The 26,245-nt window shown below is 46.3% G+C and overlaps 1 protein-coding gene across 1 annotated transcript in view; it reads left to right on the forward strand.

The window, feature by feature from the left end:
- Positions 1-26,245, forward strand: part of MOV10L1 (Mov10 like RNA helicase 1) — a 933,047-nt gene that overhangs the window by 233,015 nt on the left and 673,787 nt on the right. The gene's annotated exons all lie outside the window — the stretch shown is intronic.

Consider the following 26,245-nt stretch of genomic DNA (forward strand, 5'->3'; position numbering starts at 1 on the left):
CGTCCATCCGGCGGGAAAACACTTCTGAACGACTCTCCAAGGCGTGGGGGATCCATCCTCCAAAGGGGAAGTCTCTAGCCCTTGTCGTTCCTGCAGTATTCACAGTTCTTCAGCCTAGTAAGAGCTTCTTTGCACCAACCGCTGGCATTTCTTGGGCATCTGCCCATCTCCGAGCTGCTTGTGACTTTTGGACTTGGTCCCCTTGTTCCACAGGTACCCTCAGTCAGGAATCCATCGTTGTTGCATTGCTGATTTGTGTTTTCCTTGCATTTTCCCTCTAACACGACTATTTTGTCCTTAGGGGAACTTTAGTGCACTTTGCACTCACTTTTCAGGGTCTTGGGGAGGGTTATTTTTCTAACTCTCACTATTTTCTAATAGTCCCAGCGACCCTCTACAAGGTCACATAGGTTTGGGGTCCATTCGTGGTTCGCATTCCACTTTTGGAGTATATGGTTTGTGTTGCCCCTATCCCTATGTTTCCCCATTGCATCCTATTGTAACTATACATTGTTTGCACTGTTTTCTAAGACTATACTGCATATTTTTGCTATTGTGTATATATAACTTGTGTATATTTCCTATCCTCTCACTGAGGGTACACTCTAAGATACTTTGGCATATTGTCATAAAAATAAAGTACCTTTATTTTTAGTATAACTGTGTATTGTGTTTTCTTATGATATTGTGCATATGACACTAAGTGGTACTGTAGTAGCTTCACACGTCTCCTAGTTCAGCCTAAGCTGCTCTGCTAAGCTACCATTATCTATCAGCCTAAGCTGCTAGACACCCTATACACTAATAAGGGATAACTGGGCCTGGTGCAAGGTGCCACCGACCACGGGAGCACCGCCAACAGGCTGGCGGTGCTCCCACGAGCATTCTGACCGCGGCGGTTCAGCCGCGGTCAGAAGCGGCAAGTCGGCGGGCTCCCGCCGACTTACCGCTGCTCGGGGGAATCCTTCATGGCGGCGGAGCGCGCTCCGCCGCCATGAGGATTCTGACAGTCCCTACCGCCATCCTGTTCCTGGCGGGAAACCCGCCATGAACAGGATGGCGGTAGGGGGTGCCGCGGGGCCCCTGGGGGCCCGCAAAGTATTTCAGTGTCTGCCTTGCAGACACTGAAATACGCGACGGGTGCAACTGCACCCGCCGCACCCCTGCAACTACGCCGGCTCAATTCTGAGCCGGCGTCCTCGTTGCAGGGGCATTTCCTCTGGGCCGGCGGGCGCTCTTTTGGAGAGCGCCCGCCGGCCCAGAGGAAATGTCTGAATGGCCGCCGCGGTCTTTTGACCGCGATGCGGTCATTTGGCGGCGGTACTATGGCGGACGGCCTCCGCCGTCCGCCATAGTCAGAATCACCCCCACAGTCTGGAATTGCAACGGAGGTTGATTGTGATGGAAACCATTTTAATTCTATAGCACTGGAAATCGCAGATTAGGCCCTCTCTTTATTCAATGAAAAATATGTCCTATCTCTTGTCCTTCCTGTCCAAGGCTCACCTGTCTTTTGGAGGGTCATTTTTGCATGCATTATCTTATGCTGTTCCCTTTCTTGATCTGTGCGCCGATAAGAGTAATCTTTTCCTGTGCAAATCATAAAATGTTGTGTGATTAATTTGGTGTTCATTACGGGTTTGTTATGCTCCTATGTTGTTCCATTTCTGCATTGCCTTTCATGAACTTCAGGAGCTCCACCCCACTGTGCAGATGCTTAATCTGGTACTGTATCATATTCCATCTTTTACTTGGTGAGAAATGTTACAGTGCTAAGAGCTTTGTACTTTTTACTGTCCTCATCATTCCTCCATATCACACCAATTGGGACCTCTTTGCTTAAGTCAAGTATGGCATCACAGCCTCTTTCAGTGACCTTAAGAGTTGAAACTTTGAGTTGTCTCTTGATTCATCTTTCTACAAATCCACCGCCCACCTTTTCTGGTCAGTGGTCTTACAGGTTGTAAAAAGGACTCTCAAATCTTTGAACCCTTAAGAAATTATCTAGAGCTTAGTATAAAGTATTTCTAGAAATAAAGCCTCATTAATCTTTGATGGGTGGCACCTTCACACCAGTAGAGGCTCTTGCCTTTGTTTAGAGGCCTAACTGCCGTATTTAAAGATTACTACCTGCCAGGGAGAGATCTCTTTGCATTTTAGTGCATCTATTCGTATGGTGGTTGCAGTGAAAGTAGTTTAGTTTGTTGAATGGTGCTATGTTCTACTGAAACAAACTCTTACAGCAGGAGCTGGATTCAGTAAAACAAAATATGAACGGCACAAATGGGCATTGTTTTTTTTTTTTCTACCTGAGAATGCTATGCCTCACATGATGGTTCTGAGTGGGGAAATCAAGTGGCGGGTGCACTGCCCAAAATAGAGTGGTGCGACAGCCACCCACCTGATGTTACATAGGGGTTGATTTGCATAGTCCTCAGTTTCCATTGATGGAGTCTGAAGAGGTTTCTCCAGCAGAAACCCTGTAATTCCCCTGCACCTAAGTGAGGTGGGGGAATAAGGATGGGGTATGGAGCCTATGCCTTCCACTCATCTTCTGACTGTGAATGCACCATCAGGCTTTTATGTGATCTTTGGTCTTTGCATTGGTTTTTATAGGTACCAGAAGCTGTTGATCCCTATTTATTTTTGTATTTTTCAACCAAGCATTCTGTTTATCATTTAATTTTTAATAACTTTTTATTGCTGTTACTTATGTACCATAATTGGTATTTTTCCTCAGTGTAATGTCATAGTGCTTTCAATTTGATGATAGTAAGCCAATACAGCACAGCTTGTCCCAAGACAATAACATTAGTTTGTTTTTTTTAGAATTCACAATATCCTGCAGTCAGATATAAGTTTCTGCACTGAAATGATGCACCCTTTAGAAAAAGAAGCCATCAGATGTAGCACTAGCATTCTAGTTGTGTAGTAAAATGAATTATAAATTAGGGTGGGTGGTAATTTACTACAAATAATAAAGCCAACAACCAGTTGGGTCCAGGCAAAGGTTTCAACCTGAGATCAGCCCCTGACTGCTGTGACAATGAACACAAAGGCTTAAATTGGAGAAAATGTGTAAAGCAGTACCAACACCCTTAACATGTGAAAGCACAACACAGTAAAGTTCCTACTCTAAATTATACACATTTAATAAATTATATGACACCAAACATGCCAAAAATCTAACACTAATTTTAAAATAATTTAGAGAGAAAAATGGCAAGAAAATATAAAGGACCACTAGAAAGTACCGTTAGCGTTCTAGTGGGACCTAGGCACAAATTCAGGCAAACCGCGATGGAGCGTGGGTCGGATACACCACGTAAAAGGTTTTACCTTCTGGTTTAGACTCTGAAATGGAAGTTTACATTCGCCAGCAGGTAAGGTCGCAGGCATTATCCAAGGAAGTCCTCTCAAAGTTGGATAGCCATTGGACGAGGTTTCGCTGAAGTTGTTGGCTTTGGCGAGAAAAGCTGAGAGCAGCAAATGTTAAAAGTTTGCTCCAGGTAAGGCCTTGTCACTTGGGTATTCTTAGTGCATTTGCCCTATCAGGATTTTGTAATTCAGGTGCAGACTCTTTTTTGCTGCTCTGAGCCACTGAGTCTCCTCAACCTCTCTGCTGCTTTCGACACCCTCTCACCTCCTCCACATCCAACGCTTCCACAAAACTGACATACGAGGTCCTCACTCAACAATGGATCAGCTTTTTCCTTACTGGTCTCACCCAGATCATCAGCCTAGATCATAATCCTCTTCTGCTTCCAACCTGATCTGCTGAGTTCCCCAAGGATCCTCACTTAGCCCCATGATCTTCATTGTTATAATGGCACCCCTCCCCAATATAGTCTGTGCACACATCCTCAATATCATCTTGAATAACCATGATACCTAGCTCATCCTTTCCTTCTTGAGCAACACCCAGTTGAAATTAACCACCTGCATGTCAGAAGTCGCCAGCTGGATTAAGACTAACTCTGAAGCTCAACTTAAACAAGATGTAGGTGGTACTCTTCGGGAAAGACAGCTACCTCTGGGTTGTGGCCATCTGAACGAGGACAGACTCCCAACCTGTTGGACAAAGCCAGGAACCCAGGGACATTAATTGACAATCCAATCTAACTGATCAGGCAGATCAGCTTGATTGCCTCCTCCTAAGAACTGTCGCAAAAGCCCTGATCACCAGCAAACTTGAGTATGGGAATAAAATGTGTCGGATTCATCACACAGCTCACCAAGAGCCTTCATGTCATCCAGATTCTGAAGCTTGGTGATGTATCTCCCAAAGGCCTCCAGTGGCTCCCATTTCAGAAATGTGCACTTCTCAAGCTCCTCGTACACGCTTACAAAGCCCTGCACAGTCTAGATCCTGTGTATAAGCTTCCACACACAGACCAGAAACCTATGCTTATTGACCTCTGGCTTGCAGACCCTTGCTGCATCCTTCAAACCAGAGCTCTTTGGTCACCCTTTCTTGTACCAGGTTCTAACCCCCTAGCAGGGCCACACCCTTCTCCTCTGGCCACACCCTTATTCTCTGGCACCAGGATAGCCTATCTGGTGAAATGCTTTTTATAAAAATAGACATAACATAACAGCAGGCTGTATCCGGGAAGGTCACGCCAAAGTTGGACAGATTTGCCATAAAGGTCCACTGAATTGAATTTTCAGGCTGCACAAATGTCAGAGCTGGGCCAACCTATTTTCGTGCCCACCTTTTCAGAGGTTGTTAGAGCAGTCCCATTACCGCAGAGTTACCACTTAGGAGTCAGAACTTAATCCAGCAGAAACCACCAGCAGGCTCCAGTCCTCTTCCAGTTGTCCACTGATCACTCCAGGAAAAATGCCTGTAGCAGGTGTTTGTGTTTCTGTAGCCTCATACATTCCATTGACCAGCCTTTTATCCTTAAATGATAGCTCAATATATGTCAAGCACTAACCTGTTTGTTCCACGGAGACACAATGTTGACCAAGCTGCTTGTTCCCAACTCTGCCTACCACTTAAATACACATGCACCACAGCGTCCCAGAGGGAAAGGGATGAATGATAGAAGGAGAGAGATGATGGAGTCGCAGACGTGATCCGGATGACTAGTGATGGTTCTTGAAGAGCCGGTCTTTCCTATGATAAATTACACATTAGTCAAATAACTAATATCTCATAACCCATGAATACTCTGCTGTTAAACAATGATGTGCAAGCTAGATGTCCCTTGTTGGGGTTTCCTTTCTGGCTTTTGATGGCTCTCCCTCTTTCTAGGAATTCTCGGAAACAATGTGGATCACCTGTAATGAAATAGGAGCCTTGAACATTCCATACTGTCTATAACTAATCCCACTGTGATTCCAGATTAGTCCCTTGTCACCTCAATTAAGCCTACCTAGATGTTCCTTGACGTTCAGTGGAAATCTTCTGTGCCTCGCCTTGATGAGATTCCTCAAGATGTTGACTCACTCGAATCATAGACATTTACATAGTAAACAATAATAACAAACTCTCAGGGAATTAGATTCTCCAGATATTCATTGGTTAATCACTGTACTGTGCTAGTATTGTGAGGAACGCAATTCAGTGTTTAAATCACACTGAAAACATAGGGTTAATATCAAGGATTACGGTTCACGTATTACTATGAAAACATAGGATCAATCAATAGCATTCAACTTCATTAACATCCAGCTTATCACTGTTACATCACAGCCCAATTTTGAGCTTGGCAAAGATAAGCTTCATCTTTAAGCCCCAAACACAGAATGTTCCGCAGCACCAGCAAGAATTTGAAATAATGCAAATGCCACTTCAAACTCACCGATAATAACCGTATTCAAAGTACATCGTATCGCTAACAACAGTACTAATGCCACAATAATAAACATATTCGCAGTATATTGTTTTCATAATAATTGTTCAAAAGAAACTCTCCTGTGGTATAATGCAGGCAACTACAATAAGCCTTATAGCATGACAAGCGACGAACATCCTAATGACCTTAAAACCCTTCTAGGTGCATCACATCCTGGAACATTCGCTTATCAAGTTTCAAGTCAGGAAGTATCAAGTTATAGCAATAAATGTTCTTAAATCACGGGTTGAATCCCTCAATCTCTTCTTGTTGCAGAAGTGGCCTCCAAGATGTTGGACACAACAGAACATGAAGATCAAAGCGGAGTAGAAGAGGTGCCTTCTCTGCAGCGGTGACCTTTAGAGCAAGCAATTCACTCTGTCTGGGTGTGGTTTAAATATCTGCTGCGTCCAGCCACACCCAGTCTGAGTGATAGGGATGCTAGAGGCTTGGGCAACACCTGTTCCAAAACAAGCATTAGTCTCCTACAAGTACTACCTCCAACAAGCATTGGTCTCTGCAAATGAGCATTGGTCCCTGCAAAGGTAAATGATCAACTCAGAAGTATTTTACTGGAGCATAACCTGGTTTGCAGGCCTGACAATATCCAGCAACCTTGGTCTCCCAACAGATCCCTGGACTCCACATCTTTGTTCTGGGTTTGAGCAGGTCCAGCCCTTCAGGTCTCCTCACATGTCTCAAACATCAGATTCAGTCCTGTTCCTCCACAGTTCAAGAAATTGTTCTAAGAAGTTGGATGTGAGGTCCATTTTTATAGTCCAGTAGCCAATTGAACACACTCTAACAAATGGGAAAAATGTTCCACAGGGCAGCACACCCTCTGTCTTTAGCTGTAACCTGGCCCAGAATGCATTATGTTAGGAGAAATCCAAGATAGCACAGGCTTTCTGCCCTAAGAGGGAGTTTGTCTGCCAGACAGGTGTGTTTAGGGAAATTAAAAGTCACCTTCTCCTAAGCTACCCCAGACTACTTCTTGAACCAGTTTTCCTTCCTACTTCCCTAGTGTCCAACTGGCTAGCTTAGGCCTAAATGACAAAGGCTACCCTTCCCTTAGGTCTGTTTCTATTGTGAACTATGAATGGGGTAGGCTTCTCCTCCGGCCCTTCCAAGTTCATGCGTCCGTGGAACCTCCCCAGTGCTCTTCCTGAGCAGATACAAATCACACTCTGTACACCAATCCCATTCGGTCACCAGGCCTAAGCCATTGTCTCTGTTTTGGGAGCTGTTTTTACATCTCTTTGAATTACAGCACTGGCAGGGCAGTTGTTCTCAGGCTGATTCAGATTTGCCTCCAGTTGCTTCAGGTAGAGGCAAGGTAACTTTCTAAAATTTTTTGTTTTTTCCTTCATAGTTATTTAAAACGTAGCCACCACTGAATTGGATTTTAATAGATATTAAAAGAATGGCTGAACTATTCCTCTAGCATGTTCCAAACTTGAGATAGCAGAATTAATATTTTAATCTGTTCTTTAGTTCTCCTAATAGGCTAGCAAGAGCCTTCCACAGTGAAAATAGGTTTTGGGGGGGGTTGTCACTGCGTGGAATGGCAACATTACATTTCTACAAGACGTTCTTTTAAATGCCAGATACCCTAGCTTGTTGGCTACAAGTCCTACAAAAAGGTGACCTGTTAATATTTAAGAGGAAAAGCATTCCCCAGTCAAAAGGGGCTATTTTCACAAATCTGGCTTCATTAGTCAGGCTACAGTGGTAGGCTTGAAGCCATGCTTTGTCACACTTGTGGACAATCCACAATAGATATTTAACTGCACATGTTATGCCATGGGTGTATTTCTGCAACATATTATGGCCTTAAAGGAAAGTTAGATATGTCAGTCATGGATTAGCCAATATTGACATGTTTTGGTGGTTAGAGTGCATACATTGGGCACTGGACGATAATCACCCAGTTTGCAGAGTGTAGATACCAGCAACAAAATTCAGTAATAAAGATGTTAGTGACAAGGTTAAAATAGGCATTTCTCACAAAATGCATTTATAAATTACCTGAGGGTGACAAGTAAACTCTGGAGAATATGAGGTGATCCGCTTTGATCTTGATCTCCTCCTTTCAATATCCTTAAATAGTCTCATGCTGCCTTTTTACTGTCTGGATGCATAGCATTTTAGAATTGAGATCTACTTTTTCCTGTAGTATTTAGTTGTCTCAGGACATCAATTGTGCTTCCCTAGTTTCCCACGAAAACCAGGGTTATATTGTTGCTTATCATGCCTGTTTTTTTTTTGTAAACAAAGTTTATTGCAATTTCAATCAACCAGTGAGCAGGTAAACATAGTATAAGAAAACATACAGTGATCTACATAGACTCTGAGGGCAAGAGCTTTTTCAATCTACACATCTCTGCACTATCAGCAATCTAATGTTGCAACATCTCTAGTCCATTGGGACAGTCTCGGCCCAACTGGATTCTTCCAGGTCATCGCTATTTCCCTCTTGGCCAGTACGTAGGCCAAGTCCCGGAACCTGTTGGTTATTTTGTACTTAGCCGTGCGTGGAAACCAGCCAAGCAGACAATGATCTATTGTGCAGGGGACTTCCCTTCCTATCGCTCCAGCCACCAGTCGGCTCACCTCCGCCGTAGGGCAGCTCCAGAACATATGCCTAAATTCCGCCTTCTCTAGCCCGCATCTCGGGCAATGTACTCCTTCCACTCCAAAGTACCTGCTGATCCACTCAGGGGTGAGATATGCCCTATGTAGTACATAAAAATTAATCAGCTTAAATCTGGCATTGGGAGTCATTTTTGGGAAGCCCCCCAGAATACGCTCCCAGTCCACATCGGATATAGTTGTGTCCAGGTCTACTTCCCAGGACGATTTGAGCTGAGTCAAAGGTATGGTCCTATCCGCCTGAACCCTGCTGTAGAGATTAGAAACTGCCTTAAAGGTGCCAGAAGAAGTCACCAAATATGTACAGGTTGTTTGTGTAGTGAGCTCTCCGGTCTGTCTCAGCCAATGTTTCCTGATACTAGCCACTACTGAGCCATATAATAAGAAGTGCCCTCCCTGTAGTCCGAATTGTGTCCGAAGGACTTCAAACGGCATCAGCGTCCCCTCCTTAAATAGTGCCCCTACCGTCTGTATCCCGGCCTTCACCCAGGACTGGAGTCCACTCCAGTCACCCCGATGGGGCAAAGCTCTTACGGACAAGAGGGGCAGGTCAGGGGAGTAATGGGGCCTTTACTTTAAGTTTACGTAAGAAGCTCCTCCAACAGCGCGCAAGGACTTTAAATTCAAGGGACTCATGCGTCCCAGTACCCGGACACCCCAACACCAGTTCGTATAATCGAGTCTCTGGGGGAGTAAATGCCTTTACCTCCAACCCTGTCGCTGCTTTGTTGGCTATCCATTGCGCCAACCACTGGAGCTGCGCTGCCAAGTAGTAAACCTCAAAATCCGGGACTGCTAGGCCTCCATCTGGGGACCGCCTCTGAAGTTTGGCCAGAGCCACTCGCTTCCGTCCACCCCCCCCAGATAAAGGCTATGACCATGGACTCCAGTTCTGAAAACATGGCCTTAGGAATCCATACTGGCAGGACCGTGAAGTGATACAGGAGGCGAGGCAACACCACCATTTTAAGGATGGCTACCCTCCCCGCTACAGATAGAGGTAAGGTTTGCCAGAAAGTCATGTTGGAACAGAGGGACCGCAATGAGCCTCCGATATTGCTGTCTATTATATCCTGTGGGTCATGGAAAATCCTGACCCCCAAGTATGAGAGGCATCTTGGAACCCACTGGACATTTCCCAACTCCAGTGGCGGGGCTACAGCAGCGTTCAAAGGAAACAGGCCGGTCTTGCCCCAATTCACCCGAAGTCCAGAAAGCTCACCAAACTGCGAAAGCATCTGTTGGGTTCGGGGAAGGTCTCTGTGTACATTGTCTAAGAAGATCAACAGGTCATCCGCATACAACGCTATCTGATGTCTCTTGCCCCCAGCCGCTATGCCGGGACCCCCACCACCACCGCGCGCCGCGGCTGCCAATGGCTCCATAGCCAGTGCAAACAGCAGCGGTGATAGGGGACACCCCTGTCTGGTACCCCGCTCAACGACATAAGGTCTGGATATAGTCCGTCCTGTCCGTACCCTAGCAGTGGGCTCAGTATACAACAATCTGACCCAGGCAATGTATTCAGGTCCGAAACGAAGGCGGGACATCACTGTATAAAGGAAAGCCCACTCCAAGCTATCAAAGGCCTTTTCTATATCGACTGCAAGCACACCAGGGGCTGGGCTAGTCGAATTTTGATCGTTCATGACCGCTATAAATCTGCGTATGTTATCCGCTGTGTTGCGCCCCGGGATGAACCCTGCCTGGTCAGTATGTATTAGTGTTGCCATGTGGGGGAGTAGCCTAGAGGCCAGTACCTTGCTGAGAATCTTGTAATCCAGGTTCAGCATGGATAAAGGTCTGAATGCCCCGGCTTCCGCAGGATTTTTCCCAGGTTTAAGCAAGGGCACTATTACCACCTCCCTCGCTGTTGCCGGCAAAATTCCTCGGTCTCTGGCGGATTGATATAAAATCTCGAGCCTAGGAGCTAACAAATCTATATACATGGCATAGAATTCGATAGGGAGACCATCTGTCCCCGGAGTCTTTCCCCTCGATAGTTCACTAATGGCCCTCCGAATCTCTGGTTGTGTAATGGCGCCCTCAAGTTGTGTCGCAGCGTCCGGTGGTAGTGTCTGCAACTGCAGTCCAGATACATAACTATCGGTGGAGTTACCGTCAGGGCGAAGAGTGCTTTTATATAATCGTTCGTAAAAGGTCATGAGGTGAGAGTTAATTTGCTCCTGCCCGTGAAGGGGATTCCCCCCCTCCGATATCATTTCCAGGATAGGTGATGTCTTATGCGTTTGCGATACTACCCATGCTAACATCCGACCCGCTTTGTCTCTCTCCCCGTGTGCTCGTGTGATATAGTTTTGGTAGTCGAAACATCGAAGACGCTCTACACAATCAGCGACCGTTGCTCTAAGCTCTAAGATAGTAGGTTGAAGGAGCGGATTTTCAGGCCTTTTTTTCTCCACCTCTCGCAGCTCACTCTCCGCTTGTTCAGTGTCCCTAAGTAGAGTCCTTCGGACCCCCACCGCTCCCACAATACAGCGCCCCCGCACCACCACTTTAAAAGCGTCCCATTCAATCAAGGGGTTATTGGTCGAAGCCTCGTTATCTACAAAGTAGTGGGTAATATGTTGTCTCAGCTCCTCCCGAAAGGGTGCGTCTTCTAGGGACTCAGTCTTCAGCCACCAGGTGGGGATGCGGGAAGGGGGTGAACCCCAACGTAACTCTAGTAACAGAGGGTTATGATCAGAGATTGTGCGGGTCAGGTATTCAACATTATGCACCTGAGGGAAAATGTCTGGGGAGCAGAAAAACACATCTAAGCGGACATGGAGCTCATGCCAGGGAGAGAAGTAGGAATAGTCTCTGGTCTCAGGGTGTAGCCGTCTCCAGACATCTACCAGCCCCCAACTCGCCTGCCAGGAGGAGAATAGCCCTGCTTCTCTCATCAGAGGGGAATCTTGTAACGGAGGGTGGGAGCGATCCCTGGAGGGATCGGCCACACAATTAAAGTCGCCCCCCATCACTAGGGGAACTGCAAATAGGTGGCTAGGAGGCCCGATAAGCGTGCAAAGAACTCACCCTGGTTCCAGTTCGGGGCATAGACATTGATCAGCGCTAGATCTCTTCCCTCCAGTCGACCCCGGATTGCTACAAAACGTCCCTCAGGGTCTATGAGCGTGTCCAATATCTGGAATGGGACCCCGGCTCTGATCCATATCAAGGCACCCCTGGCGAATGCGGAATAAGAGGTATAGTATGCCTGGCCCCTCCACCTCTTCTGCAGTGCTAGCCCTTCAGCCTGGGTTAAATGTGTTTCTTGGAGCAACGCAATCTGAATCCCCCTCCGCTGTAAATGTGAGAACACCTTATATCGCTTAGACATTGTGTGCATGCCCCGTACATTCCATGAGAGAAATTTATAAGTGCCTAATGTCGCCATAACTGTGTTTCAATCCCCATCTGTGACATGCCCCATGCAGGGCTAGCAGATACCACGAAGATCCCTACTCTCACATTATACAACACCAGCAGACCAATGTTAAACGTCCACCACTCATCACACCCCTAAACAAGCCCCAACAATTAACATCCCAACTCCCCTTCCCCAGGACAAAAGTTTGAACGGCTCTCATCCAAATTTCGTGAAATGTCAACTAGTTTATCGAAAGCTGGGGAACTCCTAGATCGCAAAAGGAGTGGGCCATCGCTCTAATCCCCACTACCGGATTGCAAGATATAGTAGTACTTGTGGACCCAGATCTCATCCATCTGGCGGGTACGACCGCCAGAGTGACAGCCAGTGCGCCCATCTCACCGACCACTACGGTGTCTGCCAGAGGAGGCTCTCATGACCAGGGCAATTGGTGCAAGTGTAGTTCGATGGGAAGACTCTCATATGATACAGTCAGAAGTGCCCGGTGTTATGGCCGGGCCCGATCTGTTGGATATATGGGAAGTTTCGGATTCATGATCCGAATCAGATGGTTCACCGTCCGCAGCTGTCTGTACTTGGGATCCGCGATCAGAGCCGCTCAATGAAGCTGCTGCCTCCATGGCTTTTCGTCTCTCAGTTTGTATCTCCACAGGGGAAGGACTATTTACTATACGGGCAGTGTTGCGTTTAGTCCCTCTCCTCCGTCCATGCTCAGGGCCTTGTGTCGGAGGACCATTCCCCTCATGTGGAAGCATATCAAGCCATTGCCATACCTCCTCCGCCGTAGTGAAAAACTGTGTACTGTCTTTGGACACTACTCTAAGCTTCGCCGGGAACAGCATGCCATATTGTAGACCCAATTGGCGCAGCTTCTGTTTTGCATCCCTGAAGGAGGCCCGTTGTTTCTGTACTTCCCGGGAGAAATCTGGGAAGATACGTACCGTGTGATTGTCCATTGTGTGATCCCCTTTGGTCCTGCTTTGATGCAACAGGTAATCCCTATCTCGGTAATGAAGAAGCCTGGCTATTATAGGTCGCGGGGGCTCCCGGAGGGGGAGGACGCGACGGAACTCTATGCGCCCTCTCAATCGCAAAAAAAGGAGAAAGTCCACCATCCGCTAAGTCCTCTCGGAGCCACCGCTCGAGGAACTCCGCCAGGCCAGTTTGTGGAACACTTTCAGGCATACCAATCACCCGTATGTTTTTGCGTTGCGATCTATTTTCCGCATCTTCGGCCCTTAATTCCAGGGCCCTGATCCGGAACTCCAGCTGCTGTGTAGACTTAGTGGCATCCTTGACCTCGGGAAGAAGCTATTTAAGTTGTCTGTCGGTGGTGGACACCTTTTCGGCCAGGCGACTGTGATCATCTCGCAGTACTGTGAGATCCGTGGCCAAAGTGTCGATTTTCCCCTCCAGTGCTACACGGGAAGCCGTTATAGCTTGTAGGACATCTTGAAGTGTGGGGTCGTCGCGCCCCTCTCCTGAAGCGCCATTCCTGGGGTCAGGCGGGTCTGTCTGTGCCTCAGCTGAGGACCCACCTTTTTGTTCCATGTCCCTCCGGCGACCGACTTTACCCATTTTCTGGGGAATGGCTCCAACTCCGTCTGGTCGGTGAGCTCTGGACATCGACTCTCCTACCTCAGCGCTGTATACTGCACTGCCAGAGGGATCGCCGAACTGTTATTAGAGAATTGCTGTTTCCGGTGCTCGGTACTCGTGTAAGAGGTTTATCGCCTTCCAGTGCCAGCCGCACTCCGCACTCTAGGCCGCCAAGAACCCCTGGGGACACCACACGCCAGTTAGTCAGGACTCTCTCTCTCCTCCCAGTCAGGGTGTGGACCTGTCGAGCCAAGCAGCCTCGCCGTTCGTGGAGGGCGCCTTCAAGCATGCATGGCTCCCCTCCAGTGTCTGGGGGCCCCTTGCATTCTCCTGTAAGTAGCACTGCGCAGCTAGGCGGACCCCTGTAGAAGAGGGCCGTATGCACCGTGCCTCAGTGCAGGCCAGGTTCGCCCTATCAAGCCACCGACTTCGTCCCCCTCGTTCCAGCTCACCTCAGGAGGTCCATGGAGTCAAGCCTGCCCAGAAGTACCCCCCGGCGTTGCCGTGCAGTCTGCGATCAGTCGCCCTCAGAGGGGAGTTGCCAAAGGAGCTCCGGGGGAACCCCGGAATTATCGTCCTCAAACCGTGATCCACTGGATCCTTCCCTCGGGTGCCGGCCGCCATGTTGTGTGTGCTCCGTAGTCCCCAGCCGAGCACAGTCGCAGTGCTGGGCCCCACTGTTCGTCGGCGCTGGGTCCACAGAGGGAACCGCGAGGTCCTCTTGTAATTCTTGTCTCAAAGAGGGGTGAGCTGGATAGGAGCAGTGAGTTGCTGTAGTGGAACGTCTGCCGCCGGGAGCGGCGGTCAGATCGCGGCCGCCATCTTTTTTTTCTTTTTTTCGCGGCACTCCGTCGGCCGCAAATTCGCCTCCAAAACTCTCTTCCTTTCGGGATCGGTCCCCTCAAATGAACCTCGGGACCCCCTCGCACTTTCAGCCAGGCAATGGGGCGTGTTGGGGGTCCACTGCATTTCAGGCTGGACCGGAGTGGGGATCGCTAGCAGGAGCCACACGGAGAGGCTTCCTCTGCCATCGGCATCAGGCCACGCCCCCCCCTTGCTTATCATGCCTGCTGCCACAAAATTGGAGTTGTATTTAATGCATCCTACAAAATTCCCATAGACCAGCCTTTTATCCTTAAATGATAGCTGAATATCCACCAACTTTCTCTGCCCAGTTTGGTTAAGCGATCATCTTACCAAGCCATTAAAGGATTTATTCACAGATTATGGGAATGTTTCCACTTTCCCTCCATAATACTTTGGTATTGTATTTGTCTGACTCAAATTACTTAGTTTGCCATTACTCTTTGAGCTAGCCATTGCACTCTTGCTGGCTGACTTTTTTTTCTATTTTGTGTGAGGGACAGCTTAGCCACCTTTAACAAAGGCTGAATCATATAAAGAAGCTGCTTTATCTATTTGGTGTGCAGTTTCCGGTTAAAAACCTAGGTTTAGAGGAGCTTTTCAACTGCAGTACATGTTATCCTACTTAGCACTTAAGACCAGATGTAGCAGTAGTCACCTCTTTTGCTGCAGTTTTATGGGCGCAGTCCCAAAGATCATTGGTATAACTTGAAAGGTTTGTGTGGTATATAGTGCCAGCTATAGAGAATTTTCACTCCTGCTGTCTTGGACGATAAACAGGTAGGCATACAAATGTTTGCCTCAGAGTATGTTTTCCGAGACTGCCCCCAGTAGGTACTGTATCCAACACTTTTGCAAACTTAGTGAAGGCCTTTTACAGTTTCATTCAGCATTTCAGATTTGTCAGAACCTTTTACCTGATTATAAGGGAGAATCTTAATCTCTCCTTTTCCTTCTTCCTTTGCAGATCATGAAAAGCAGTAACCCTCCTCCCTAAAACCTACATCTTATTTGTAGGTGGCGGGAAGCCATAGGTTTCTAATAGCAGAGCTGATTCTGCAATTGTAAACCTTTGACTGGTGGCATATCTGCCACAGGACCATGCCAGTCTGTGAATGTGAGAAGGCACACTCTTTTTCTGGTTAGCCTTCCTACTTTTGTTTTACTGTTGGGACTGCCATGCAAAGTTCAGCAGCAAAGGAAGTATCATTAATGCCCCGTACACGTATGAACAAAATCAGTGGCTGCCATTCACACAAAGAAAATTTCAGAGGCCCCCATGTGGAAGAAAAACTCCTTGTGCTTCAGGGAAATTATTTTTTGATTTACAGAAAAAAACACCTGCTTTTGGTGTTTGTCCCTTGTACTGCCCAGATAGATTTTCACAAACCTCTGTCTTGACACGCATAGGTACGTACCACATTATCGAAATGTGTAGGAAAAACAAACGGGCTGTGATCCATGCTACCCTAACGACGTAGTTGGATTTCAAGCACATCAGGTAACGATCCCAACTGCCAAAGACTGCCAAGATTATATGTGTTAGAGACTTCCGAAATGTCTTTCCCTACTGCATTATTGCAGAGATAGAAGTAATTGTGAAAAGCAAAAATGTGATACATGTAGATGCGAGAAAAATTGCAGCATATGAGATGATTATTACTACGTCAAATCATTGATGAACTCCATCTTCACTAGAATCCCTTCTGTCTCAGCTGCTAGCTGTTATCTGTATTTGCACTAAAATTGCCATACAAATGAGTCTTGCTTTAAAAAAAAAAATACAAAAATGCACTTCTGTGTTTATTTTTTTACATTTTTTTTACACGCAGACCTTTTGTTCAGTTATTTTATGTTTCTCAGTCTGCAGTGAGTGCCACCAATATCTGTATTGTCGTGCCTGCACCAATGCCTGACCTTTACACAGACTGTTGATGGCTTTGCTCTCCTGAAATACTGATTCTTCTAGCTCTGCTAAAATGCCTGTGCATCCAGCTTGTATATGATTTCAGCACATTGTGAGGAAAACAGGCCCTTGTGACTTGTGAAAATGTAACTTGATCTTCTGCACATTTGTCAACATCTGCTGTGAGTTTTAAATTGCACTTTTGAAAATAGTGCAGCAACAATTCCTATGTTTTATCAACCTATATTTAATCATCACACCATACAATAAATAATACAAATGAAAATGTTAGCACAATTATGTACTTCTACTGAATAAATGATACATGAAAGCTATGAAGGGCTCAACTGCAAAAACGCAAAGCGTGTGACAAAATTAATATATGGGTCACCATAATATGGTGGCCTGTCCAGCATTATATTTTTGGCAAAAGTAGTGCTTCTGAGTCCGAGGGATTTACACTGCCCCACCAGAGAGCCTGGCAAGTGTAAATCAAAGAAACTGGACTGTCAGTGGAGGTGACGTGACTTTGATCATATTAAATTATTTAGTGCACAATACAACAACCATGAAATCAGATCCCATCCCCATGACCTGAGCAGCACAGCCCTAGTATATAGTCTCCTAATCTCTTCTTAAAACTTTCCTATGAAATGCACTCCCAATTCTTCTTCCTATTTTTAAAGCAAACATTCATGTGAAATGCAATCCTCCTTTTTTGCCCCATGATCGATAACATTCAAATAAAAATCCTCCTTCTCTGGCACTCTCCCTAACCTCTGTGCGTCTGTGTTGAAGTTCAGATACCTTCAAAGTTAATGACTGCTTCAAACAAACATATAACAAACTTGAATATAAATACGTATAGTTAAATCAACATGGAAATGTCCATTGAACTTGCCCCACTGAAACTAAGAAGTCAAAATCTAAACAAGTCATTCCAGTGGTACATCAGAAAACTAAAGGAAGCATGAACATATGTCCGGGCCACTGATTGCCTCTGGCTAAAGCACCAATGTTAATCCTGTCAGCCTTAGGGTGGTCTTCCCCCAAACATTTTGCCTGCTTGCCTCATGTTTTTTGCTAATTCGTTTTGTTGGTCTTAGGACTCTGGGGACTTTACCACTGCTATCCAGCACTAAAGTGCAGGTGCTTCTCTCCAAACATGTTAATGTTGGTTTATACACAATTGACACATTTAATTTAATTGTAAGTCCCTAGTAAAGTGATTTACCATATACACAGGGCCTGTAATTTAAATGCTACTAGTGGGCCTGCAGCATTGATTGTGCCGTCCACTTAAGTATCCCTTTAAACATGTCTGAGGCCTGCCACTGCAGAGCCTGTGAATGCAGTTTCACTGTCACTTTGACTTGACATTTAACACCCCTTGCCAAGCCTCAAACTCCCCTTCTATTACATATGTCACCCCTGAGGTAGGCCCAAGTAGCCAGTAGGGCTACCTAAAAGGTAGGACATGTACTTTCAAGTTTTACATGTTCTGTTAGTGAAAAACTCCCAAAGTTGTTTTTACTACTGTGAAGTCTACTTCACTTATAGGTTAACATTGGGAATTCCTTACACTTTTAAGCTGTAATTCCTGATTGAGAAGGAGTGGGTATGTCATGTTTCATTTCATTGGAATGGTAATGATAAATTTGCTTTACTGGTAAAGTCGGATTTAACATTTCTATTTTAGAACTGACACTTTTAGAAAGTGGGCATTTCTCTGCTCTTACAGTTGTGTGTGCCTGCAACCTGTCTCCAGTACAGGTCTGGGGTGGGTGACAGCTACATGTTGGGCATTCCCTCTGGTCAGCCACAAACACAGGAAGGTTAAGTGTGTCTGAGTGCTCATCTGCATACTGATAGCTCTTCAATGGCAGGAAGGAGGTAAAGGGGCAAACACATCTGAATAGGCAATGCCTGTCCCCACACAAAGGGGTGATTACCCACTAGTTGGTAGTATGGAGCCAGGGCTGAGGAAGAGAGGTTACTTGTGCACTTCAAAGGCTTTTCTTTGAAGTCAGCCCACTTCAAAGGCACAACTGGGTATAAGGGTCTCTGACCCCACCATGTCAGACACTTATGGACGTACTACTGGACTCTGTCAGAAGAACTGCTGTGCTGCCTTAAGGACTGTCACCCTGCTGGACTGCTGATCTGAAAGGACTGTTTTTCTGCTGTGCTGCCCTGCTGCTCTCTGACCATGCTGAGGGAGAACTGGACTCTGCCGTGCACCCCTAAATTAATCTCCAAGGGCTTGTTGCCTTGCCTCCTGTTGCTAGAGACTCAGGGATATCAAAACCCCTGCTTCTGAGCATGGTTCACTAGAAGTGGACCCAAATACTTTTGCCAATGAAACTACTAATTTCCTGCCTGCGGGAAGAGGTATCCGATGCATTGACTCTGTTGCGATCGTAAAACCGGTGCATCACGCTTGGACCCCGAGCGGCAGCTCCAGAATCGCCACATCGACCGACTCATCCCCTGTCCGAAAGTGGCATCTGACGTATCCGCATCAATGCAGTACTGAAATCACCTCCATCACAGAAGGAAGATCAATGCATTCCTTCGACAGCCTGAAGAATCCCGGTGTGTTTCTCTGAATCAACACACTGCGTCTTTGACAGTAGTCTTCGGAAACCAACGCATCGCCACCACTGCATGAGAAAAATCAAAGCCTCACCTCGACTGCGGCCCCAGCATCGAAGCATCTACCGATGTATCGCTCGCCTGTGCTTCACATCTCGCTGTTGCGACAAGGACCAATGTACTCTGTTCACTATGCCTGTGTGGCTCCTGTACTTGGTAAACACTTCATCACAGTTTGCTTGAACTGTTAACTTTGACCCAGTCTACTGCAACCTCAAGTTATTCCTCAAGCGCTATCCCCTTCTAAGTGCTAGAACTCCTTTATTCTTCGAAAGGTCATATCTTGACTCTTTGGATTTTTTTTTCATTTTGGTCTTGAATTATTTATGAAATCAAAATCTATTTTTTGAACCTGGTGTGGAGCCTTTTTGTGCTGTTTAGATTGTGTCAGTGTGTGTTGCACAAATATTTTACACACTGCCTCTTTAGATCAGCCTGACTACTCTGTTTCAGGCTACCAGAGGGTGAGCACACGTTATCTTTTATTGTGTATCTGACTTTCCCTGACCAAAGTGGTGATCCCTGCTTGGATTGGGTATATACCCCTGCCAATTAGAGACCCCATTTTTTTCTAACAAACCACTAAAGCACAACTGGGGTGACATACAAAAATATGCAGGATTTAGAAACAAAGCATGCTTTAGCCCAGTTGAGCTTTCTTCAGAACAGAGATTATCTTAGCAAAAGATTTATCCAGGAAACTCCATCATCGCTGCCCCCAACTTCTATCAACCTTTCTCTCTCTAAATATAACTGAGAAATTGTCTCATTTTTTCTTGAGAAAGTGTATAAGGTTGAGCCCCTCACCACTGTCACCAATACTGTGGCTTAATCATCCTTAAACCTGAATAGAAATGGGCGCATTTAATTTCCTTCCTCATAAGGCACTGTTACACACCCTGAAGGATATGAAGCCCATCTTTTTTTTTTCTCAGATACTCTTCCAGCAAAGATCATGAAAGACCTAGGTTAGTGCCCCGCCCACTACTTGATTAATGCAGTCACCTTCTATTTATCACAAAGTTTTGCTGGAAAACTTGTCAGAACAACAATGAATTGAAGGGGTTACCCTGTATTCATCAGAACCTGGGCTTGTTATTCCATAAAAACATACACAATGTTCTGTTGGATCATGTTATTTGCAGTTTAGTGGTTCATGGAGAGGCTGTTATGGCAGTCCTCTCAGTGACAAATTATGTTCTAGCAGCTGAACCACACACAGATAACAAATGCAATGGTATTCAATGACAAGAAATTCTCACTATGGTTTCGTCACTGCAGGTAATAACATAAACAATTAAAGCAATGTAATTCAACAAGGTGGTTATGCAGTATCCATGTATAGGTAACATGATATGTACAAAGAAAAATAAACAGTCTTGTTAGACCTGACAGCCTTAGGGTGGTCACCCTCAACTTTTTGCCTGCCTCCCTTCACTTTTTGACACTGTCTTGGATGGTTTTAGGACTCTGCACACTTTACCACTTTACCAGTGCTAAAGTGCAAATGCTCTCTCCCTTAAAACATGGTGACATTGGCGCATACCGAATTGGCTTATTTAATTTACTTATAAGTCCCTAGTCAAAGTAAACTACATGTGCCCAGGGCCTGTAGATCAAATGCTACTAGTGGGCCTGCAGAACTGATTGTGCCACCCACATAAGTAGCCCCCTAATCATGTCTCAGGCCTGCCATCGCAAGGCCTGTGTGTGCAGTTTCAGTGTCAATTTGACTTAGTGTTTAAAAGTACTTGCCAAGCCTTAAAACTCCCCTTTTTCTACATATGTCACCCTTAAGGCAGGCCCTAGGTAACCTATAGGGCAGGGTGCTCCGTAGGGAAAAGGCAGGACATGTACCTGTGTAGTTTGTATGTCCTGGTAGTGTAAAACGCCTACATTCGTTTTACACTGCTGTGAGTCCTGCTGCTTTCATAGGCTAACATTAGGGCTACCCTCGTATATTGTTTGAGTGAATGAATGAATGCATCTTTATTGCCAGATTAATTAAAATCATAACAACATATTAAAATAATAAAAGAGGAAAAAATAAATAAACAGCAGGAAAATACCCTTCAGATGCCAAAGCCTGATGCCTGCTCATAACACCTTCTATCTAAATAGAGTAAAATACCATAAAGCCCAGAAGATCGACCTACCCTGGGGTCTCCAGATGTTAAACACAAGCTGTTACACAAGTAAGTACCCGTACTACAACCTTCTGCGGGCACCAGCTAATTGTTCACCTGTTGTCCCAGACCCGTTTCCAACATTCCCCGGGACCAGCGCAACAAGATGCGCACTAGCCAGGGAGCTGCTGTACGTAAAGAGCCTCTCTCAGCTCGTCATCCAGGGCCGTTGGGTTACAGGGGGGATGGCTTGGGTGGCAGGAGCCATCTCGTCAAAGCAGTTTCTTTAAGAGCCTCCTCCTTCCACAGGTACCCATGCTACTTTGACTCCTTGCCTGGCGTAAGGCTAAACACAGCTTATGAAAGAATTTTCCAAAACAGGCTAGTTCCATGGGGACCACTGCAGTAAAAATAAGGCTTAGAGCTCTGTTACATGCTCTCACCCCATGTTTCAAGAACAGAGGTTTTAACAGGAGGCGCTGTTCAGACGCCAAGCAAGGGCAACAGCAAACAAGATGTTTTATCGATTCAGTATGGTATTTACACAGCGTGCATTTGTGCGTGTGCCCTTGTGCAATTATCGACTCATCGATATTCCTAGGCAGGTAAAGTTAAAAGGCGCATCTGCAGGATGTTCTGGAGGGCTCTCTCTCCTACCAGTGCTTTTAGATAGGGCTGGCCTTTAGTGGTTGCATACGATTCATACAAGCCATCAGCTCCATGGATATCCCTAACTATTAAAATATCTTTGGCTATAGAAGCTTGCACGCCATGATCTTTCAGTTTTTTCTTCAATACCGGTTTCGTGATGGCAGGGTCTGTAGAATAGGAAGGGGTCAGGTTGAACTGTTCCTCAGCCTTTGTCAGATAGATGGCCCAACTACTTGTTTTATTTTTGAAAATTACTTTCAAGGCCCCCCTGAGGCTGCATGCCTCAGCCCTGCTGACACTTTGATAAAACTATATCATATCCATTGTGCACATCAAATCCATGCATATTATATCTAATTCCAAACGTATTCCTGCATGCCTTGTTGGTCTGGGGATCTTGGGAAGCCTTTTGTAGGCTCTCATCTGGGCATTCTCTAGAATGGCTGTCAATGTGCCTGGAAAAGCCAAATGGCCGTAAGTAATTGAGGGTAGCAGTTTTGCTCTTATCACCCTCCCTAAAGGCTTAAATGTGGGTGCCTTAAGCCGTTGATGGAGCTTTGCTAATGGCGTGGGAGAGTTTTACTGCTTTGGAAGTCAGTGCTGCTGCCTGGTGTATTGTTCTCCCCGTGTTTGATAGCCAGACCCCCAAGTAGTGATATTTATCTTCCTGCTCTATGCGTAGAGGACCGAGTTTCCATCTTCTTTGAACATTTTTTGACTGACAGCTGAAGACCAGGACTTCAGTTTTTCTGCATTTGCTTTTAAAGCATTTCTTTCATTGTAGTCGTTCAGTATGTAAAAAGACCCCTTATGAGCCCAATCCGAGTTTGACCATATCGTCTGCGTATTGTATTATGGGGAGCACCAATTGCCCCAGCCTTGGAGGAAACGTATTTCCTCTGAGCAACTCAGCACCCAGGTCAGTTGTGTATAAGTTAGAGAGTGGGGGCAATAACACAGTCCTGTTTTAGGCCTTTGTTGGTAAAAATCTTCCTACTCATGCATGATTTTGTTATTTTTATTTTTACCCAGGTGTCCGAGTATAGGGCCATTACTGAAGCTAGCAATTTCCTTGGAATCCCCCAGGATGCTAATTTCTTCCACAGGGTGTGCCGCACCACCACATCGAAAGCCGCACTGTAGACAATAAAACATGCAAAAAGCTATAGAGATGTTGGTTTTAGTGCTTGTTGTCAAAGATATGAGAGTGCCAGGACATTGTCTAAAGTAGAGGAGCTGGGTCTAAAACCTGTTTGTTAAGGTGGAATTATGCCATTTGCTGAGATCCATTCTTCTAACTCTTGTAGTAAAACCCTTGCATATGCTTTACCATCTACGTCCAGTAAGGCTATCAGCCTATAGTTTTCATGGCAGGTAGTTGTGAGAAAGTAGCCTCTTTCTAGCCTTGTTACCCCCACTTTTGGCCTGTTTGTGAGTATATGTCAGGGTGTTTTCACTGTCTCACTGGGATCCTGCTAGCCAGGGCCCAGTGCTCATAGTGAAAACCCTATGTTGTCAGTATGTTTATGTGTCACTGGGACCCTGCTAGCCAGGACCCCAGTGCTCATAGGTTTGTGGCCTATATGTATGTGATCCCTGTGTGATGCCTAACTGTCTCACTGAGGCTCTGCTAACCAGAACCTCAGTGGTTATGCTCTCTCTGCTTTCCAAATTGTCACTAACAGGCTAGTGACCAATTTCACCAATTCACATGGGCATACTGGAACACCCTTATAATTCCCTAGTATATGGTACTGAGGTACCCAGGGTATTGTGGTTCCAGGAGATCCCTATGGGCTGCAGCATTTCTTTTGCCACCCATAGGGAGATCTGACTATTCTTACACAGGCCTACAAGTGCAGCCTGAGTGAAATAACGTCCACGTTATTTCACAGCCATTTACCACTGCACTTAAGTAACTTATAAGTCACCTATATGTCTAACCTTCACCTGGTGAAGGTTGGGTGCAAAGTTACTTAGTGTGTGGGCACCCTGGCACTAGCCAAGGTACCCCCACATTGTTCAGGGCAAATTCTCCGGACTTTGTGAGTGCAGGGACACCATTTCACGCGTGTACTATACATAGGTCACTACCTATGTATAGCGTCACAATGGTAACTCCGAACATGGCCATGTAACATGTCTAAGATCATGGAATTGTCACCCCAATGGCATTCTGGCATTGGGGAGACAATTCCATGATCCCCCAGGTCTCTAGCACAGAACCCGGGTACTGCCAAACTGCCTTTTCAGGGTTTGCACTGCAGCTGCTGCTGCCAACCCCTCAGACAAGTTTCTGCCCTCCATACCGCCCTACCTTAACCATACACTGCACGCTACCTAGGGCCTACCTTAGGGGTGCCTTACATGTGAGAAAAGGGAAGGGTTGGGCCTGGCAAGTGGGTACACTTGCGAAGTCAAATTTACAATTAAAACTGCACACACACACACACTGCAGTGGCAGGTCTGAGACATGATTACAGAGCTACTCATGTGGGTGGCACAACCAGTGCTGCAGGCCCACTAGTAGCATTTGATTTACAGGCCCTGACACCTCTAGTGCACTTTACTAGGGACCTACTAGTAAATCAAATATTCCAATCATGGATAAACCAATCACATACAATTTACACAGAGAGCATATGCACTTTAGCACTGGTTAGCAGTGGTAAAGTGCTCAGAGTTCAAAAGCCAACAGCAACAGGTCAGAAAAAATAGGAGGCAGGAGGCAAAAAGATTGGGGATGAGCCTGCATAAGCAAAAAAGTCCAACATTGATGAAATCCCAAAATTCTCTACGTCTGTTAGACGGAAGCAATGTTACCAGATGTTTCCAGCATTCTTCCGTCTCTTTAACCTTCATCATCCATAGTGCTCTTTTATAATCTTTCGGTGCCGACTTCCTTAGTGCATCTGAGACCGGAGTTTTGAGCATCTTGTAGCAGATATTTCTTTTTGTGCTGTAACCATTGCTTGGGTACTAGATGCTTAACCACCCTTTTCTGATTACCCCCAGTTTGACTGGGCTGCACTCTGTTACAGAGGTGAGCTCGAAGTTTTTTTAGCACCAGCCCTCATTGATCTATTATTTGACCAACCCCCTGAAGAAAATATATGGGTCAGTTTGCCTGCTTCCATGCCTCACATTTTATTTTGCAGGCAGCAGTGTGTTTTATTAAGGGGCCTTCTGCGAGTTGACAGCCACTTGCTTTATACAGGTCATGTCTCGTAGCCCCTAGATCAACTTTTATTGCCACCAGGTTATGATCGGTTTCAGGTCCGTAGATCACTTTGTGGCTTAGGCACTGACTCAGGAGTGCTGGACTTAGAAAGATATAGGCCCTCATTACAACCCTGGCGGTCGGTGATAAAGCGGCAGTAATACCGCCAACAGGCCGGCGGTAAAAAAAAAAGTGGAATTTTGAACACGGCGGAAACCAACACAGCCACTTTAACACACCAACTGCCACGGCGGTAGCAACAAGCACCGCGGCGGTAACCGCCAACAGCCAGGAGGAAGACAATGTACCACCCACAGTATTACAACAAGTCAATCCGCCAGCTTTTCCTGGGCAGTACCAACACCATCAAAAGCATGGCAGAAGGGAAACAAGTCACCTCTCGACACTCAGGGAAGAACCACAACGGCATGGAACCCGAACTGCAGATCTTCCCTATGCTGGTATACCTCCTACACCAGGAACACGAACGACGGCGAAGACGACAACAGTGAGTACCACACCTAGCACGCAAGGGAGGGGGGGAGGAAAAAGAGAGTGACACAGACACACATCACCCCCACCCTCACCTGCACCACCATACATACAAACAGATGCAACAACATTGCAAATCCACCCCGTACCCCTCGGGAATAATGCAAGGACAAAAGGAAGTGGGTAAAGGCAGTGTAATAATATAAATTACGAGAAATACATCCTTAGAGCACAAAACAGTATCTACAATATATACAAATGGAGGGACAATGTCCAGTCTAAAATGTCCGGGGCCCACAGGGCCATAACACATAGGCAAAGGCCACACTTGACTCCTGCCTCAATACAGAGAGAACACTGCTGGGGCATCAGGTCGAAGATACAAAGGCACCTCAGGGGGGAGAGAAAGGGGGAGCACCTCAGCCGGTAGATGGTAAAATGCCACTGCTCCTGGAGGGGGCACATGCCTTATGCGATGTCCTGGGGAGTGCAAAGCCACAGTCTCTCAAGTGGGTGGTCAGCCCACTGCTTGGTCCTGGGGAGTGCAAAGCCACAGTCCCTCTAGTGGGTGGTTTGCCCACTGCTTGGTCCTGGAGAGTGCAAAGCCACAGTCTCTCTAATGGGTGGTTTGCCCACTGCTTGGTCCTGGGGAGTGCAAAGCCACAGTCTCTCTAGTGGGTGGCTTCTCCACTGGGTCTGGAGGGGGCCTTGTGCCCAGCGATGCAAGGTCACAGTCTCTCACGTGGGTGTCACACCTACAGTTGTTGCAGGGGCCAGGATGCACTACAGCCCAGCATGACTACACACTGCTCCCCGGCAGTGACGGCTGCTCAGTGGTGGCAT

The sequence above is a fragment of the Pleurodeles waltl genome, chromosome 4_1 (genome assembly GCF_031143425.1).
Source record: "Pleurodeles waltl isolate 20211129_DDA chromosome 4_1, aPleWal1.hap1.20221129, whole genome shotgun sequence".
NCBI lineage: Eukaryota > Metazoa > Chordata > Amphibia > Caudata > Salamandridae > Pleurodeles > Pleurodeles waltl.